This window comes from Capsicum annuum, chromosome 9 (assembly GCF_002878395.1).
Source record: "Capsicum annuum cultivar UCD-10X-F1 chromosome 9, UCD10Xv1.1, whole genome shotgun sequence".
NCBI lineage: Eukaryota > Viridiplantae > Streptophyta > Magnoliopsida > Solanales > Solanaceae > Capsicum > Capsicum annuum.
The window spans coordinates 191,355,372-191,376,514 of NC_061119.1; the positions used below are offsets into that span (position 1 = coordinate 191,355,372).

A 21,143-nucleotide genomic window follows, 5' to 3' on the forward strand; every position below is an offset into this window, starting at 1 on the left:
AAATTTATATATGTATCAATAGATTTAAAAAAATAAAATGGGAGAGATTTTAGGAAGGGAAAAAAAAGGTTGTATGAGTTAATGGAGGAGAAAAATAGGAAGGAAGATGATTTAAGCATTAATGGAAGAGAAAAAATCAGGAAGGAAGATGATTTAATTGTTGATAATTAGACAGATATTTTAGGGAAGGAAATCTTTGGAAAAAAATAGCTTGAATGAGTTAATGGTGGAGTAAAAATAGGATGTAGGGTTTTGTGTAAAGTTCAAAATTGGGATTTTATTTAAATTTTAAAAAATTAAGGAATATTAGATAATATAGTCTATTAAGTATGTGATTTGTGTAATTTATCCTTAAAAATCATATGAATTTGCCTTGAACTTATATGTGGGTATTATCCTTAAATAACGGTCATTAATTTTTGTTCCTTTATAAATTGATTTTTTATTTTATATGCTTTTTTTATCAAAAAAAATTATTTTTTGCATAAAACATTAAAAATAACACACGAGAGATATGATAATATCCGTTTATTCTATTCTAATTTGTTAATGCCGCAGACCCTTTTGTTAAAATTTTCTACTCGATATTTGATTTTCTCATTGGGACTTGAATAATCTAAATTCACGCTATATACGACCATTTTGTATTTACGGAATAAACTCAAAACCTCTTGTTAAGCTTGAAGAAATCTTGTTCAATCTACCCCAACTCATCAATTTGTCAAGAAATGTTATTCAATCTACCCCAACTCATCTATCAGTCATAAGTAGGGGTGGACATTCAGTCGGTTCGGTCTGATTTTTTAATATCGGTTCGATTTATCTATTTTCGGATTGACAAAAATGGCATCCGTAACCAAACCAAAATAAATTCGATTTGGTTTGATTTTTACAAATTCGGTTCGGTTATTTCGGATTTTTATTTTGATTTGAAATATTAAAGTAGTTAGCCTCTGTTTTCATAACTGAGCATTTAAAATTGATAGTTTTTTTCAGAAAAAATATTTTTTTCAACATGGTTTTCATTCCCAAATATAAATAACTGTAAATAACTCAACATGGATGAAACGGAATAAAATAGTCATAAGCTTAACATAATACATAACGTTATTAATCATTACATATAATATAACCTTACATAAATAGTCCATAAAACAGTCCAAAGTCATCAAAATAGTCCATAAAATATTTGAGTCACTAAAACAATCCATAAACAGCCTGCAACGTATGCGAATTTGCTGTTAAATGCTAATTGTGAATGTGAATTACTAAATATTATATGTATATATATAACATAATATTATATATATATATATAATAAAATATATATATTATTTATTTATTTATAAAATTTTAGTTTTTCGATTTAACCGATTTAAAAAAAAAATTGAAAATCAAACCGAAAAATCAAAATTTTAAAATTACAAATCGAATTCGATCCAAAAAATTAAAATCAAAATTAAATTTTGATTTGATTTTTCGATTTAAACCAAAATATGCTCACCCCTAGTCATAAGAGAGCATTTCCTCGTAGAAAGTGTCAATTGCACTAGTTGATAAATGGTATTATTAATATCTTTCTAGCTTTAAAAAAAAAAGCCTTTGGTCCACGTGCTTCAATCAGCTACTCAAAAGGAACTGTCAAAGGTAATAACCCTACACATATTTTGAAAATAATCAAAACCTTTATAACTTTAATTTATGTCCTATCGTACCAGTATTTACATAATTGATTTAGTAGGTAGTTTAGAATAAACCTATCCCTTTTTCCATTGATATTTGGTTCACTTCCTACCCAAAAAACAAAAAGAAAAAAAATTAAGAAAAAGATATTTCACTAAAAATTGTTGTAATTAAATTTATAGTAATCAAAACATTCTATGCACACACAATTAAACCCCAAAAAATCCAGTATTATAGTAAAGTGACAAGTAAGGTTAGTAGACGGACCGGACTGGCCGGTTTCGAACCGATTCCGATGCCGATTCCAATTTCGGTAGCCCTTGTCCAGTATGCCCCATAGAAGATTGCTGCTCTTGACTCCGGAACACAGACCGGGAGCGGACAAGGGTCATTTGACCTGCCCGATATATGGCTACATTTAAATTTTTTTCTTAAAACAATTATCTCCAACGTCCCACTAGCCATTGTGAGCCGTTAGTGGCCCCCATCAAGCTTCCCAACACCCTTCCCCACCCCCACCCCCACCCCCCGGTCCTCCAGCCCTCTTCCCCCATAAAAAGAACTTTTTTTGGTGATTCTTGTGTTATAATTAGAACTGCTTGTGCATGAATTTTTAAAATTAAAATAAAGGTTAGAATTAGAGAGTTTGAAAAAACTTATACTTTATTTGAAATGTCATTTAGAAAAATTTTAAAAGATTGCCTACTAGATGGAATTCGTTATTTGAAATGGTTGTTGTTGTTATTGATATCGTGCGTCTTTACAAATGTTGCTATTGATATCGTGCACTTGTTGTAATGCGGATGAGTGTAAGAATTACCGATGAAAATCTTTTGAGAATCTTTTATAGTGCTACAAATATTATATCTAGCCAATATTATCTTATTATTTATTTGTCTTTTGTAATGTTTGTGTTATTTCATCTGAATTTGTTAAATATAAAGATTGTGAACATTTTAAAATAGTGTTACATATAAGATTGAAGATTTTAGAAAATATTTTCCTCTGTTCCTCAAATATTTTTTACTTTTACTTTTTTCAACCCAATTTACAAAGAATATGGTGTGAAAAAATGATTGAAAATATTTATAAAAATTTAGAAATTACAAGTGACAAAGTTTCATTTATTGTGTAAGGATAGTATAGTAACTAAAGCTAGACATGTGTATGACTTTTATAGAGTCCAGCTACAAAATTACGAATCGTCTGAACCTCCATGTCATAAGAATAAATTTAATAATTTTGATGAAATTATAGGTGAAGAACTTGGTCTTAATTCTGCTAACAATAATGATTTGGATAAATATATTAATCAGGCATGAAAAAATATTAGGGATGAAAATGGAGATCCTCAACTTATAACTTGGTGGAAGAACCAGACAAAACAATTTCCATATCTTTCAAGGATGGTTCGAGATGTGCTAGCTATGCAAGCTTCTTTGAAACTTCGGAGCAAGCTTTCAACTCGAGGAGATTTGTTATTGGAGAACATAGATATTCATTAGCAAAAGATAGTTTGAAAATATCAGTGTTGTTCAGAGATTGGACCAATGCTGAATAAATAAATATTAAACCGCTAAATTTATCTCATCAAGTCAAAATCGTGATAGATAAAATACTTGGAGAAAATACTAATGATGACACGGAAGCAATAGATGAAGAAAATCAAATACAAATTTTCGATTATGTTTCCAAGGAATAAATAGACAAGTTACGAAAAATATATTTTGAAAATTATAGATATTAGTATGATAATCGAGACCTAATTCAAACAGAACTCTTCTTACAAAGTGTTTAAAAAAAAAATTGGTGGTAGGGAAAGGAAAATGGGAGAGGGGATTACAATGTGGGGAATTGAACCCACACCAACAAGGTGGAAGTTCAGGTAACTAACCAACTAAACTACTAAGATTCCCCGTTCCTACAAGGTGACTGTGTACATTAGATGCATTTCTAATATTTGTAATGAATCAAACCATTGAAAAGAGAATTTGAAGCCATGATTTTAGATGAAAATGACAGTAAAGAAGCCGATGCTCAACTTCAATTTAAAGTAATGCTCCGATCCCCAATGGATATGCCTCAGTTTGATGAAAAACTAATTAAGTTGTTTCAAATATTAACATCAAATTTGGTAAAAAATTAATTAAATTGCTTCAACCCAACAATATCAGTTGACAGGGACTATGAATTTTTGTAATTTGGATGAAGCTTCTTCTCAAAGACTTGGCACTTTTTTGCCATCGTTGTTTTACTTAATGTTACTTTTTTTTTGCTTTTTCATTTTTTCCAGGCTTATTGGGATGAATCCACAAAGTTGCTCTATTATGGAAATGATATGACATCCAAGACGTCCTGTCACTCTCATATATTTGCATCATGGCTTCTTAAGCTTCTTCACCAGAGTCGAGCATCATCTTCTTCACCGTCACTTTCGTCAAAAATCATGGCTTCAAAATCGCTTTCGAAAAATTTGATCGATGAAATTAGGTTTAGGTTTCAAAATTTTCTTTTTGTTTAATAGGTTGGGGCGGTTTAATGATTTGGGTCGAGTAGTTTTAGTTAGATTTGAATTTGATTTAACATTTTAATTAATTTCATTTACAACCAATAGAAGTTGTCACATATTTAATAAAAATTTTAATTATGGTTTAAAAATATTTGTTAGTTTTAAGAGTATATTTGAGTCATGAAGGTAGATGGAGGGATATTTTTGGTCTAATAGGTAAACGAAGGGTATTTTTTAACCAATTCCAATACTTGAAAGGTATTCTGGCCTTTTTTTGTATTTGTAATACATATACGTCTTTATTAATTTGAATAAACTTATAGGCTATTTGCCTCGACTTTCTTTTTTAAATTTGCCTTTTGTTTACACTTTAAGGAATTCAAAAATAATTAAATTAAACTTTAAATTAAAGTGGAAAATTTAAATTTAAATTTAAACTTTAAAACTTAAATTTGAAAATTTAAACTTCAAAGTTGAAAGTTTAAATTTAAACTTTAAAGTTTCAAGTACAAAAAAAAATTAATGTTTTTGCCTCTTCAACTTCATGATTCAAAAAAAAAATAAAAAAATTTAAAGTTGAAAATTTAAATTTTAACTTTAAAGTTTTAAAAATTTTAAAGTTAAAAAAAATCAAAATTTCCAAGATTCAAAATAATTCAAAAAAAGAAATTAAAGTTGAACATTTAAATTAAAACTTTAAAGTTCAAAGTTGAAAATTTTAAATTTCATCTTGAAAAAATTAAAGCTTTAAAAGTTGAGAACTTAAAAGAAAAAAATTAAAAAATAACTTTAAAAAAAATTCTTTTTTGATTATAAACTATAAATTAAACGGAAAAGGGTCAAAAATACCCCTGAACTATCTGAAATGGATCAAAAATACCCCTCGTTAGTTTTTTGGCTCAAAAATATCCCTCTATTAAATATTTGGCTAAAAAATACCCCTCCCCTTAATAGAATTCCACCAAGCATGTAAAAAAAGCCACGTGGCCATGCCACGTCACTATCCACATGTAAATTTTTATTTTTAATTACATAATTCAATTTATTCTCCGATCCGACCTACAATAAAAAAATACCCAATTCAATTATCCAAAATCAAATAACAAAGGGTCGGATCTTTCCAATTTTCATCTCCCTTAATCTCTCTCCTAAAAGAAAAATACTTTCTAGGGTTCACTGTGGCTGCTGCTTCCATCCATTCGAAAGGGGAAAGATCCATTGTCACAATCTAACGTTCACTACAGCTGCATATGATATAAATTGCTTATTGAATTCAAAAATCTTTGGTGGCGACTACGAGCTTTGTTCGTGAATTCTTTCCCCTTTCGAAATTTTTCTATTAGGTTATAAATTTGTTGAAGTTAGGGTTTGAAATCTCGAATTCTTACATGGTTTGTTAATAGCAAACTTTTAAAGATTCGGGCATGGTATAGTTATAATACATGTGGTTTTAACTTGGTACATATAAGGCAACAACCTAGATGTCAATCAGCAAATAGTTTTAACAACTCTGGATGTTCAGAAGGATCTTTATCAAGTACGACACGAATCAGGTGAACTCAGGATCTTCACGATCGATTTGTTGAGTGTGTAAACTGTCTTGGAGGAGCTGACAGTAAGTAAAATTTACACGTCTCTTATCGATCTTTTTAGTTTTTGTTTCTCTGGAGGTGGTCATTTTGGATTGGTTGTTCTTTCCTTCATCTGCTAGAGGCGATGCCAAAGGCAATACTAAAGCTGATGGATTCAGAAGGCTTAATTATTTTTCATGTAAAAAGTCATTTACAGGTACTTGTTAATATGAAAGAAGTACTTTGTTGGAACACTTTTTTTTGTATTTAGACAAAATTCCGAAGCAAGAGTTTTTTTCTTGTTTTGACTAGAAATATCGAAATGCAAAGTTCATCCCTGAATCGACAGAAGTATGTATTATCTGAATTAAACTTCATGTTTGCAGAAGAAATATTTTTCAAGTGATATATAGGCATAGATTACATTTTACGTCCCGAAACACTAAGTAATATATAGGCAGCCGGGATACAAACATCAATAGCTAATTCTTGGACCCTTGACTATGTTGCTTCAAGGCTCCCCTTCATTACAAGATATTTATAATCATACATCTTGTTTTATGCTTTTATTTTAATTTCTAAACAAAAAGGAAAATATGTTTCGCGAAATAGGAGATCCTTAACATGGCCCTTCAACCACATAGAAGAATTCTATTATAGACCATGTTATGGATTCAACATAATAAAAAGTACAAGGAGAGACTATTTCGTTATAGAAATATGCTAATCCTAAAATCTGTTATGGACTTTGAAACTTGAATCAACATTTTCATCTTAATTCTTAGGCATTTCACTTTTACTTCATATAGTATGATAACAGATATAAAATGAGCTTTTATGAAGAAGCTAGGATTAAAATAGCCAGCTTTCACTTATTTGGGATTGAGGCGTAGTAGTAGTTATTGTTTAAATCTAATATTTATAGCAAATTACAAACTTAAAACCTTGTTAAAATCACCATTATTGTTAATGTTGACTTTGCTTGTGAAAACTGCTCTCTGAGATGTACTCATTTTGGCCATAACATGTTAAGTACTTAATCTTAAAGTTTCCATCCCTTTATGATGATGCAAGAAAATCTGAAAAAAATAGACAAACAGAATAATGTTGACACAAATCGACAACAAAACGTATGTTCTTTTCAACTATCTTAACCAAATTTCATGATTATTTTTGCTGAAAATTTACCTTAATCCAAATTTCTTTTTAGTGGAATGCAAATCAAAGAAGCACTACATATGCAGCTAGAAGTCCAGAGGCGTTCACCCCACACGAAGATGAAGTTTTTGTTGCAAAAAGCTTTGATAGTTCCCATTTTCAATCTAAAATAAGTTACAATGACATGGAAAAAACATTCGTTTGACATTTTTTTAGATAGTTTTTAAAAGAAAGGTGATATTAGCTTTCTGTAGAGCTAATTTGACTCACAAGCAAGCTACACAAAAAATGTATAGTACAAAGGGCAGACACAAATATCATGCAAAAACTTAAGTACTAAGTACTACATTCATGCTATATATTCAATGGTTCTCTGGTGTGCATAACGAAAAATTTGACTAATGATAGTTATTTATTAAGTTGATCTTGTACTTGCATACACTAAATTCTGTTTTCTCCTCTCCATAGTTTGCCCCAAGTGTGACAATGTAAATGAGAACTTTGCACTTCAAACTTTAATGTTTAGTAAGATGACATTTTTCTATTTTGCTGGGAGATCAGGGAGGAGAAAAGGAGAAAATGAGACGGTGGGTGGGGAAATATTTGTGGCTTCGACACCAGTGCTGGAGGGTGCTGAATGGTGGCTCTTTGTTCTGGGACCAGTATTCTTAATGTCGTTGTTGCTTTTTGTTAGTGGCATTCCCTTGCTTGAGGTGCTATCATCGACTTGTTGCTTATGTCTCTTACTATAATGACCCTTTTAGTCATTTTCCTATATTTTCGTATAATTTTATATTATCTAAATGTATCGTGAATTATTTAATTTAATTTGACATTTGGTAGAAATATAATTTAGTATTCTTCTAGAATATTTTTAATATTGGTAAAATTATTTAAGTGATGATATATTTATATCACTTCATAATAGACTTTTATGATTTATTAATATTTTAAGCGGAGGTAGTAAATTTTGAAATGTTAAAATATTATTATTACATAACAGAGGTTTTGTTAGAAATATTTTTTTATTAATTATGATATATTTAAATTATTGTAATTATTTACCACGAATTTATGCAATACCTGATTATGTACACAGGTGTAGAAAATTATTTGATGTGGACGCCATTACCACACGTTGAAATTGGAATGGTGGACCACAAGGTTGCTACCATTTGTTTTCCACTTTAGGCTAACTTTGCGCATATATATATATATATATATATATTTAGTAGCTTTAGTTTTTTTTGAAAAATAAGTGGATGGCATTTAGGCCACTAAACTGTACCACTTTCCTTTTCCTGAAAGATTTCAATTCCAATATTTGATTTCTTTTTGTCATATAGCCAATTATCAAATCGGATAGTTCTTCTTATTCTGCTCAAAGGTTATGCTGGAGTTGGTGTTCTGCCAGCAGCTTTAAATATATTCTTGTGGATGCGTTGGGAGGGGTTAAATGGTAGGAAATATTTTGGCAATTTATTTGATCTCCAAATAGAAGTTAATTATCTAAATCAAGATTAATTCAAGCTCAAGTTCTAGCGGGGTACTATTTGGAGGCTTCACAAGAAGATATTATAGCTTTGGCGTCCAGGTAGGCTAGGTTTATCCTATCTTTAGATTGAGCTTATTTTCTGAAAATGTTAACTATTATGTTAGCTTCGGATAAATCCTTGTAGATACGTATTTTTTTTATATATATATATGAATTGTCTTATTTATCCGGATTAGGACCCTGTTTTAATAAATATTGAAATATTATCTTTTAACATAAAATAACACCTATTATTTTAGAACGTGAAATTAAATTGCAAAATCTTAAATTTATTTATTTTGAATTAAGATTAACGGATGATTATTTAGACATTGACATTGTTATGATATGGTATAAATTTTAATATTTTTGGTGGGTATGGTTACTATGAGTTCCGGTTCGAGTTCGGCAAATGATTATTATGGTTACTATGAGTTCCGGTTCGAGTCCGGTAATGATTATTATGGTTACTATGAGTTTCGGTTCTAGTCCTGCATATGATTATTGTGGTTACTATGAGTTCCGGTTTGAGTCCGGCAAATGATCATTGTGGTTACTATGAGTTTCGGTTCGAGTCCAGCAAATGATTATTGTGATTACTATGAGTTCTGATTCGTGTTCGGCATCTGATTATGAATTCTATATATATGGCCTCTCATTATTACCCATTGGTGCCGGTTCAAGTCCGGTACAGATCTGGAAGACTATTATGATTTATGGGGATCAACGCCGTTATAGATTATTTATTTTATTGTCATTACTTGTGTGTTCCACCGGCTTATGGGGGTACGGATGGGTTAATTGCCTTCTTCAGTGTGCCTAGCGGGCTTATGGGGCCCAGTTAGGTTATGTTATGTGCCTAGCGGGCTTATGGGGGCCCATTTAGGTTATGTTTGATTTGAATGTTATTACTGCATTATTCATTTTACTATATCGCTTATGTTTATTCCTTTACAGCCGTTGCGTAGCTTGGTAGTTGGTTGCCTTTCCATCCCTATTTACTGAAGACTCAGATTACTCCCTCACATTGTAGTTATAAATTTTCTATATTGAGCTCAGTCGGCCGATGATGCCTACTGAGTACCCGTGGTTTTTGGTACTCATACTACACTTCTGTATCTTTTTCTTGATGCAGATCCGGCCCTAGCAGTCGACATTGATGTGATTCTTGCCTTTCAGTACTGATTCAGAGCATGGTGATCTTGCTGTCATCCGAGGCTGTTTTTTCTCTATCTACTCCAGTTAGTCTTTTGCACTTGAGACTCCTTGTGTATATTATAGAAATTTTATTTTATTTTTGTCTAGTACTTTGGGTATCTGTTAGTAGTGGCTCTAGTACTGACCTTATCAAGTCTTAGGACGGATTCATTATAAGTTGGTCCTTTTTTTTTCTCATCTCATTTTGATATAATATATATGCTCCTTTCTTAGTTTTTACTTATTATTATTATACATGATCCTTTATTTGGTTTCTGTTTGTTAGCCCGTTACTTATCATTTTGGACTATGGCTTGGCTTACCTAATGGTGGGTTAAAGTAGGCGCTATCATGACTTGATAAATCGGGTCGTGACAGATTGGTATCAGATCCTAGGTCTCACTGGTATTGTTAGTACTGGAGCCAATATTTAGTAAAGTCCCGCAAATCAGCACAGAGATGTCTGTATCCTATCTTCGGGAGGCTACAGAGCATTTTTAGGGAACAATCTCATTTTCTTGATCTATTTTCGTGCGTTGGGTCTAAGTTGGTTGTAGTTTTTACTGGTTCACTTTTTACGTAGATGGCTAGGACACGAGGTTCGAGATTTGGGGATCGGGACCTGGGTCTGCTTCTTGAGTTCTAGCTTGGGGTCGAGGATGACCTAGATATCAGGGGTAGGGTAGAGTAGCAGCCCCTTTTTGAGATCAAGCTAGGGATCCATTACCCGATCTTGTCTCAGCTCCTGAGATTGAGAAAGCTCCAGGTATTCCGCCGCATTAACAGGTGGGCCAGGGGCAGCCCATGCTCCACCCGGCTTTATATCTTTGTCGATTCTTCGAGATACATTAGTTCAGCTTTTGGGGTTAGTTGGTGGTGACCGAGGTGGTAGCTGTGGTTATGGTGGTGGTTATGGTAGAGGCAGTGGTGGAGGAGGAGTTGGTTACTTTAAGTGTGGTGAAGACGGGAATTTTGCTCGTGAATGCACTAGCGGTGGTCGTTGATCATTTTCTTTGAAACCCTTTACTTTCTATTGGTTTTAGATTTGAACTTATCATGTTTTCGGTACATATAGTCACCTTTATCTTTTCTGTAATTTTGGATATGGTCTTTTTGTTACCTTTATTTTGCTGCATTTAGTAGTTAGTAGTGTGGTTATGAAGCTGTTGACAATGGGAAGTCTTAATTGGTTGGTGCTTGAAATGCTTACTCTCTGTACATGATCAGATACATGTTTTCGAAGCTATATCAATTATGCAGCTGCTGTTAATGTCATTGTCCCTTTAATCTTGCTGTTACACTTTTAATAATCGTTGCTGGTGCTAGATTTATTATTTTGTACGTATTATTTTGAGTGTTCTCTGTGGTTTGAAGCGTTTCAATGGTGTTGATTCAGTGTATGAGTTATAGTTACAAATGACCATGTCCTGTCAGTATTATTGGTGACACTTTTTTTTAATTTTATATTTGATATTTATATTTTTGTGTTGTTTTACTGTATAGCTGATTCATGTTAACTCTTCGAGATAAATGGTGTGGATGAGTCTAATGTTGACTAGGTGGTGGAAAGAATAACTTTTGGCTGCTTTTTTCTTTAGTAATCTAGATGTATCTTTTGGTTGAGCTAATTAGTTATTCAGATAAATACTTTCATTGCTTCCTTTGATTAGTTCCATCTAATTTTTAGTAAATGTGGTTAATCTAATTCATGTTATGTATTATCATAGGTATTTGGTGATGAGATGCTAATTATCCTTTTTAAAGATGCCTAAATGCCAATACTATTTTTATTTGCATTGCACTATAAAGAAAAAAAAATTGTCAACACAAGTTTTCCCATTTGATTAATGCGTGTTTATTTGCCTTTGAATTAGAAAAAAAATGTGAACGTAAGTTGTTTTCCCATTTGATTTTTCCATCAACTACTCACTTTAATCTATAAGTCGCTTATTAGAAAAGCTATGACCAGTTTTTTTAAGTGCTATAAAGGTCTACATACATTGTACCCTTTCTAGAACCCGCTTGTGGGATTACGCTGGATATGTTGTTGAAAGGAGAGATTAGGAGAGACTCAGGAAAATCTCTTCCCTTTCCTTAAAATGAGTTAGTTGCAATTTAGATATATCAACCTTGTTCTTGCTTCCATCTTATTGTTTTAGTGCATGTACCTAACAATACTACAATTATTTGCCTTCTACAGGATAGTTTGGTTGGCATATTGTATAACTCTGGAAGAACGAGGATCTCTGTTTTCTAATTTACTGTCATGCCTTGCATAATTGGTTTTCCAGCTTCCTTGTATTGGTTGTAGAAAAATTGTTTGTTTTGAGGAGGGACCTGGGCTTTCTTAGCTATGGTTGTTACATTGTCCTTGTTTTTTTTGTTTGAACTATTATGAGAAGGCTTGTCCTCAATTTATAATTCTAATTTACAGTTACTTTAGATTAGGAAAGTTGGTTGAGCTGCTGATTTATTCTCTTGAAATATCAGTTGATTCTGATGATACTTTTCTGTAATCTGTGGGTTTGGCTTCAAGTGAATTTGGTTGTCAGAGTCTTGAATTGGTAGCGTGAGTTTGAGAAAACCATTGAACTAGAGTAAGGGTAAAAGAAGAGAGGATGTGGAAAGAAGATCTGTTAACTTGGTGTTTTAGAAAAAAAAGACATGATTTCATATATGTTGTTGGTTTGAAAATTGCATAATGATAAATAATTAGTTTTATAGTTTAGTGTTAAAGCATGTCAATCTCATCATCTGCTGTATATGGTATTTCGATTGTCGTACTATTTTGTTATTGTTATGTTTCCATATTAGTTCCTATATTTTCTTCAATGATGCTTTCCCTTCCTATACCTACTTTGGTTTGGTGTATTCGAGCTGAGGGTCGTTCTGAAAATACCTCTCTACCTCCGCAGGATAGGGGTAAGGTCTGCGTACACTTTACCCTCTCAAGACCCCACTTATAAGATTTCACTAGGTATGTTATTATTGTTGTTATTGTTACTGTCAGGTCTGATCTTGTGAATCAAAAGATGTGAGGTACTTGCTGTCATGTATTTTTTATCTATTTCTGCAGAAACTTCTTATTCAAGTGTTTGTAAACTGAAGTCCGTTTCTGTATGTTCCAACTAGGGTTGATTAACGAAAGTCCAAAGGCTTATCCCTTACTTTTATGATGTAAGATATCTGCCTCAAATCCAAAAGGCTGGTTTGTAAGACTGATATCGTGTTAGGAGCTGATTGCATGATTATGTTAACCCTGTTATGAATGGTGTCTTTGGATTAAAATGGTGAAAATGTATGGTCTTATTTTGTTTTGCTAACATACAAATGACGGTCCATTCATAAGTGAATATGTAGTGCTCAAGTTTCCTAGACTGAGAAAGTATTTAAATTGAATACTTCATATGGTGCTGCACTACTGCTTAAGCATATGAGATTCTTGGAAGTAAGTCTCTTCCCCCATTCCAAGGACTGGAGCTTCTGTTTGAGTTAATACAATAAAACAAGGTGTATGCTGAACAACATATCTAATGGTTTGAGGACACAATACGATTGCCTTGTTTGTTTATGGCATGATTTCTATTAATATTGATGACGCATGGGCTCAAGGTCCAATTAGTAACTCTATTAGCTACAACAATTGTAATTGTAAATTTATTTATTTGTTCTTGCTATTTCATTACGAACAAGCTTGGGTGGAATTTTGTTTTGGCGTTGCGATTCTGATTATTGATGACTTCTCAGTGAGGAACATGAACTGTAAAATATTGTCAGCAGCATAGTCCAAAGTTGTCCGGTTCTATTAACTAAAGAAAACATAAGTCGAACAATGCTTGGAAGACCATGAGAGGTCTTAATGAGTTGTTTGTGCAATTTGTATGCGTTATGTTTCTAGAGAAAGTTTTTCAATTTTTTGTTTTGTTTTGGTAGTTGATGCTAGAATATAGCCGTGATGCATGAATGTTTTTGTCGTTGATGTGAAAATGCTTATGTAGTTAGGAGTAGGCAAAGTTTATATTTTAATATCTTCACCGCTATTGTTTTATTTATGTGACTAAATGGCTTTCATCAACTATTGAGGGGTTGTAAGTCATTTCATGCTTTGTTCGGGATGTAAGTGTTGAGTCTATTGCGTGACTCCGTCCTTGTGGTTTTACGAGTTTCCTGATTCTTTCAGACTGACTGACCTGGTCTTTCTTCTGAGCGTGATATGTGCGCCCAATATCTCTACCTGTGTGGCCCTTCAGCTATTTTTCTTATCTTTTACTTTCGCGGACGAAAGTCCTTTTAGTAGTGGATATTGTAATGACCCTTTCGGTCATTTTCCTATATTTTCGTATAATTTTATACTATAATAAGTGACTTTTATGATTTATTAATATTTTAAGTGGAGGTAGTAAATTTTGAAATGTTAAAATATTATTACTATATAACAGAGGTTTTGTTAGAAATATTTTTATATTAATTTTGATATATTTAAATTATTGTAATTATTTACCACGAATTTATGCAATACCCGATTATGTACACTTGCGTAGAAAATTATTTGATGTGGACGCCATTACCACACGTTGAAATTGGAATGGTGGACCACAAGGTTGCTTCCATTTGTTTTCCACTTTAGGCTAACTTTGCTTATATATATATATTTAGTAGCTTTAACTTTTTTTAAAAATAAGTGAATGGCATTTAGGCCACTAAACTGTACCACTTTCCTTTTCCTGAAAGATTTCAATTCCAATATTTGATTTCTTTTTGTCATATAGCCAATTATCAAATCGGATAGTTCTTCCTATTCTGCTCAAAGGTTACGCTGGAGTTGGTGTTCTGCCAACAGCTTTAATTATATTCTTGTGGATGCGTTGAGAGGGGTTAAATGGTAGCAAATATTTTGGCAATTTATTTGATCTCCAAATAGAAGTCAATTATCTAAATCAAGATTAATTCAAGATCGAGTTCTAGCGGGGTACTATTTGGAGGCTTCACGAGAAGATATTATAGCTTTGGCGTCTAGGTAGGCAAGGTTTACCCTATCTTTAGATTGAGCTTATTTATAGAAAATGTTAACTATTATGTTAGTTTTGGATAAATCCTTGTAGATGCGTATTTTTTTGATATATATGAACTGTCTTATTTATCCGGATTAGGACCCTGTTTTAATAAATATTGAAATATTATGTTTTAACATAATATAACACCTATTAATTTAGAACGTGAAATTAAATTACAAAATTTTAAATTTATTTATTTTGAATTAAGATTAACGGATGATTATTTAGACATTGATATTGTTATGATATGGTATGAATTTTAATATTTTTGGTGGGTATGGTTACTATGAGTTCCGATTTGAGTCCGGTAAATGATTATTATGGTTACTATGAGTTCCGGTTCGAGTCCAAAAAATGATTATTATGGTTACTATGAGTTTCGGTTCGAGTCCGATATATGATTATTGTGGTTACTATGAGTTTCGGTTCGAGTCTGGCAAATGATTATTGTGGTTACTATGAGTTTCAGTTCGAGTCCGGCAAATGATTATTGTGATTACTATAAGTTCTGGTTTGAGTCCGGCATCGGATTATGAATTCTATATATATGGCCTCTCGTTATTACCCATTAGAGCCGGTTCAAGTCCGGTGCACATCTGGAAGACTATTATGATTTATGGGGATCAACGTAGTTATAGATTATTTATGTTTATTGTCATTACTTGTGTGTCCCACCGACTTATGGGGGTACTGATGAGTTAATTGCCTTCTTCAGTGTGCCTAGTGGGCTTATGGGGGCCAAGTTTGGTTATGTTATGTGCCTAGCGGGCTTATGGGGGCCCAGTTAGGTTATGTTTGATTTGTCTATTATTACGACATTATTTATTTTTTTGTATCGCTTACGTTTATTCCTTTACAGCCATTGCGTAGCTTGGTAGTTGGTTGCCTTTCCATTCCTATTTACTGAAGACTCAGATTACGCCTTCGCATTTATACCTTTTCTGTATTGAGCTCAGTCGGCCGATGATGCCTACTGAGTACCCGTAGTTTTTGGTACTCATACTACACTTCTGCATCTTTTTTCTAATGCAGATCCGGGCCCTAGCAATCGAAATTGACATGATTCCTGCCTTTCAGTATTGATTTAGAGCAGGGTGAGCTTGTTGTCGTCCGAGCCTGATCTTTCTTTATCTACTCTAGTTAGTCTTTTGCACTCGAGACTACTTGTGTATATTGTGGAAATTTTATTTTATTTTTTGTCTAGTACTTTGGGTATCTGGTAGTAGTGGCTCTAGTACTGACCTTATCAGGTTTTGGGAAGGATTCATTGTAAGTTGGTCCTTTTTTTTTCTCATCTCGTTTTGATATAATATATATGCTCCTTTCTTAGTTTTTACTTATTATTATTATACATGATCCTTTATTTAGTCTCTGCCTGTTAGCCCATTACTTATCATTTCGGACTATGGCTTGGCTTGCCTACTGGTAAGTTAAAGTAGGCGCCATAATGACTTGAGAAATCGGATCGTGACACTTACATGCCCATTCGAGCATGACCTTATACCATTTAAGTGTACATTAAATAAGAAGTAGCAAACAAGAAATATGGAAATGTAGCTGACTATATTGTATATAAGGAGTTTCACATGTACCGTGTAGCATATTCTGAATTATAAGAGTTGTAAGCTCTTCGTAAAATACTACTCCCTCCATCCCATTTTATGTGACATTATTTGACTAGATATCTTTCAACAACCTTTGAGGACAGCAAACTTGTGATTAATCTGCTTACAGAGTTTTTCCTTGACTGGAGAACTCATTTTGTCTCATTTTCTCGTGTTATCCAAATTAGTAAGGGTTGACTATATGAAAAATCCATGATCTATAATCTGAGGCACAAATATATGGGAACAAATGGGCTGAAATTGCAAGGTTTCTGCCTAGAAGGTATTCAAGCATTTAGAGTGCATTTCAGTAGATCACTTTTTTGGATAGGATACACTTATGGCAATAATTGTACTCTCTGGAATTTTCAAAAACAAACTTTCTACCTTTACGTAAGCATCCTACCATAGGCACTTTCAAAATAAAGAGAGCTTTTGAAGGCTATCTTTTTGCCAATTACATTTATTGTTTTTCACCTTTGATTTGCTTAAGAATGCATAGCCAATGAGGAATCATTAGTCAGTTGCCTGCATGAGACAAGTAATTCACTTCATTACAAACACTTCAACTTCATTAACAACACAATACAAACACTTCTACGTTATTACAACCAACAAAATAGATTTACTTCAACATATGTTCTCCTAGCATAGACAGGAACATACATTTACTTCATGATTCCTAAAACATACACAAAGAACAAAACATATGACACAAAAACGATAACTTTTGAACTTCTTGATTTTCTTCTCCAAAATAAGAACTTTGGCAGCTACTTGGGCTGAAATAAGTTTAATTTCTTCTCCAAGCCGTCAAATTTAGAGCATTGAATCCACACTAGCATCTTCTCGAATTCTGAGCTTCAAGTGAATTGATCGAACCTTCCGACATTGCTACGAAATTTAGAAGGAAAGAAAGTTTTTTTAAGAAATGTGAAGTGTAATATGCTAGAGTAGTATCAACATTATCATTTCTCACAATTGCTTTAGTAACCTTATCCTGCCTTCGGTATTCAATGGCCATGCCAATGGCTTGTTGATATTTGCCATCCTTTATACACCTAAGTCAAAAGAAAGGTAATTATAAACCAGAAGGAACTTCCAGAATATAATGTGAGACTTCTAGGTTCAAATTCTTATTCTTCCACGACAGAAGATGAAAATGTACTTACTTATCAAGCATTCTCTCCACATTAGCTGCCAACCTGGGATCCACCTCTGTGGCTTCATCATTTGACTATGTTGCCTTAATCTTATGGCTTGCATACTCATCCAGGGCTTTAGCTGAAGATGGAAGGGAAGCATATTGCAAATCCAACAATATTGAGTCAACAATTGAAAACAAAACGAAATTTAAAAGAAGTTGACAGGTTGCAGTACACAAAACAACCAAGTGAGCACAAATTTATATGTGAAATTTCAACCAGGTTGTAGTACACACTGAATGAAGTATATCCAACACAGAGTCTAATACACTCAACTATGCTTGTATGCAATTTGTTAGCCATAAACTATTCCAAAAAAGAATTTCTTTCTATTCCTGCTTGAGCTTTTCAATAGATGGTTAATAACCACTACATATACATGCAAATGTGGTTAAAGAGAATGATACTTGGTATAAAGATCTAACAAGCATACTTTTCAATATACAAAAAACAAGTACAGAATGCAAGCATACCTTAAGTTTTGTAAACCCCACCAGAAATAATAAATAACTTTTTAAAAAATTCATTGATCCCACAATATCTGACTGCAGAGCGTCAAGGAATATCCCAAAATCAAAGAGTGTTGTGTTTGGTGTCTCTATAGGGAAGGAAATATTCAGCAATGTTTTAAATTCTGTATGGTCATCATCACAGTACAATGCGGCATAACGGTAGGCAGAAGAATTTCTACAAGCTTGTTTCCAGCAAGTAGTTTCACGTTCTATAGAAAAAAGATACCAAAAGGTTCTACGTACCTAAAAAGTAGGAAGTCACTCATCATACTAGTGATATCTGCTGGTATAGCATAAGCTTGTATGCCAGAAAATAATTAAGATGGTTAAAAATATACAAATTTCAGTTCTATGATACCAATTAGGACAAACATGACAAAATTTTATATGATACCTTCAGACAGAATCATCCATAGGTAACCTTAGGTATACAAAATTTAACAGCATTGTATATAGCAAACCATCCATCAGAATTGTAACTCAAGCTTGTTGCAAACTTAAGCTTGTTGCAAACTTACATGGCTGGTAATAGATTGTTTATTGGTAATAGTTGCGCTAAGCCTGGTTAAAACATCAGCAACTTCTGTATTCTCAACAACGACGAACTTCAACAACTCTTTGAGCTCTCACCACAACAATCCTTGAACGTAGTGAACCTTAGGTTGTGACAATGGATCTTTCCCCTTTTGATTGAATGGAAGCAGCAACCACAGTGAATCCTAGAACGTATTTTTCTTTTAGGAGAGAGAGATAAGGGACATAGAAATTGGAAAGATCCGATCCTTTGTTATTTGATTTTGGATAATTGAATCGGATCTTTTTTTGTTGTGGGTCGGGTTGAATAATAAATTAAATTATATAATTAAAAATAAAATTGTACATGTGGATAGTGATGTGGCATGGCCATGTTGCTTTTTTTACTTAGGTGGCATGCTTGGTGGAATTCTGTTAAGGGAAGGGGTATTTTTTAGCCAAATATTTAACGGAGGGATATTTTTGAGCCAAAAAACTAATGAAGGATATTTTAAATCCATTTCAGATAGTTCAGGGGTATTTGAAATTCGTTATTTAAAATGCTTGTTGTTGCTATTGATATCGTGCGTCTTTACAAATATTGATATTGATATCGTGCACTTGTTGTAATGCGGATGAGTGCAAGAATCACCGACGAGGATCTTATTAACTTTTTGAGAATCTTTTATAGTGCTACAAATATTATATTAAGCCAATATTATCTTATTATTTATTTGCCTTTTGTAATGTTTGTGTTATTTCATCTGAATTTGTTAAATATAAAGATTGTGAACATTTTAAAGTAGTGTTACATATGTGGTAGAAAAATTTAGAAAATATTTTCCTCTATTCCTCAAATATTTTTTACTTTTACTTTTTCCAACCCAATTTACAAAGAATATGGTGCGAAAAAATGATTGAAAATATTTATAAAAATTTTACAAATTACAAGTAACGAGGTTTCATTTGTTGAATCATGTAAGGAGAGTATAGTAACTAAAGCTAGACATGTGTATAACCTTTATAGAGTCCAGCTACAAAATTACAAACCGTCTGAACCTTCATGTCATAAGAATAAATTTAATAATTTTGATGAAATTATGGGTGAAGAACTTGGTCTTAATTCTGCTAACAATAATGATTTTGATCAATATATTAATTAGGCATGAAAAAATATTAGGGATGAAAATGGAGATCCTTAACTTATAACTTGTGGAAGAACCAGACAAAATAATTTTCATATCTTTCAAGGATGGTTCGAGATGTGCTAGTTATGCAAGTTTCTTTGAAACTTCGGAGCAAGCTTTCAACTCGAGGAGATTTGTTATTGGAGACCATAGATATTCATTAGCAAAAGATAGTTTAAAAATATCAGTGTTGTTCAGAGATTGGATCAATGCCGAATAAATAAATATTAAACTGCCAAATTTATCTCATCAAGTCGAAATCGTGATAGATAAAACACTTGAAGAAAATACCGATGATGACATGGAAGCAATAGATGAAGAAAATCAAATACAAATTTTCGATTATGTTTCCAAGGAATAGATAGACAAGTTACAAAAAATATATTTTGAAAATTATAGATATTAGTATGATAATCGAGACTTAATTTAATCAGAACTCTTCCTACAAGGTATTTTAAAAAAAAAATTGGGGGTAGTGAAATGGGGGAGGGGATTACAATATGGAGAATCGAACCCTCACTAACAAGGTGGAAGTTCAAGTAACTAACCAACTAAGCTACTAAGATTTTCCGTTCCTACAAGGTGACTGTGTAGATTAGGTGCATTTCTAATATTTGTAATGGAAAAGGGCCAGAAATACCCTTTAAGTATTAAAATTGGTTCAAAAATACCCTTCATTTATGTATTGGGCAAAAAATATCCCTCCATCCAACTTTATGACTCAAATATATAGTTACAACTAACAAACGTTTTTTAAATTATAATTAAAAATTTCACTAAATATGTGGCAACTTTCTATTGATTGTAAATTAAATTAATTAAAATGTTAAATCAAATTCGGATCCAACTAAAACTATCCGATCCAAATTCGACCCAAACCATTAAAATCGTCCTTTTTGAAGCCTAAACCTAATTTCATCAATCAAACCATTGAAAAGAGAATATGAAGCCATGATTTTAGACGAAAATGAGAGTAAAGAGGCCAATGCTCAACTTTGATTTAAAATAATGTTCCGATCCCTGATGGATATGCCTCAGTTTGATGAAAAACTAATTAAGTTGCTTCAAATATTAACATCGAATTTGGTGAAAAATTAATTAAATTGCTTCAATCCAACGATATTAGTTGACAGGGACTATGAATTTTTGTAAGTTGGATGAAGCTACTTCTCAAAGACTTGGCACATTTTTTGCCATCGTTGTTTTAGTTAATGCTACTTTTTTTTTGCTTTTTCATTTTTTCCAAGCTTATTGGGATGAATCCACAAAGTTGCTCTATTGTGGAAATGATATGACATCCAAGACGTCCTGTCACTCTCATATATTTGCATCATGGCTTCTTAAGCTTCTTCACCAGAGTTGAGCCGTCACTTTTGTCTTAAATCGTGGCTTCAAAATTGCTTTTCAATAATTTGA

The 21,143-nt window shown here is 32.5% G+C and overlaps 1 long non-coding RNA gene and 1 pseudogene across 1 annotated transcript; both read left to right on the plus strand.

Annotated features, from left to right (window-relative positions):
* Nucleotides 1–3,509: 3,509 nt before the first annotated feature.
* LOC124887163 lies at nucleotides 3,510–7,440 on the plus strand (annotated as a pseudogene).
* A 727-nt stretch (nucleotides 7,441–8,167) lies between these two features.
* LOC124887436 lies at nucleotides 8,168–14,851 on the plus strand. Its single transcript, XR_007045205.1, has 3 exons — nucleotides 8,168–8,515; nucleotides 9,591–9,696; nucleotides 13,833–14,851. It is a non-coding gene; the product is annotated as an uncharacterized LOC124887436 (long non-coding RNA).
* Nucleotides 14,852–21,143: the final 6,292 nt, after the last annotated feature.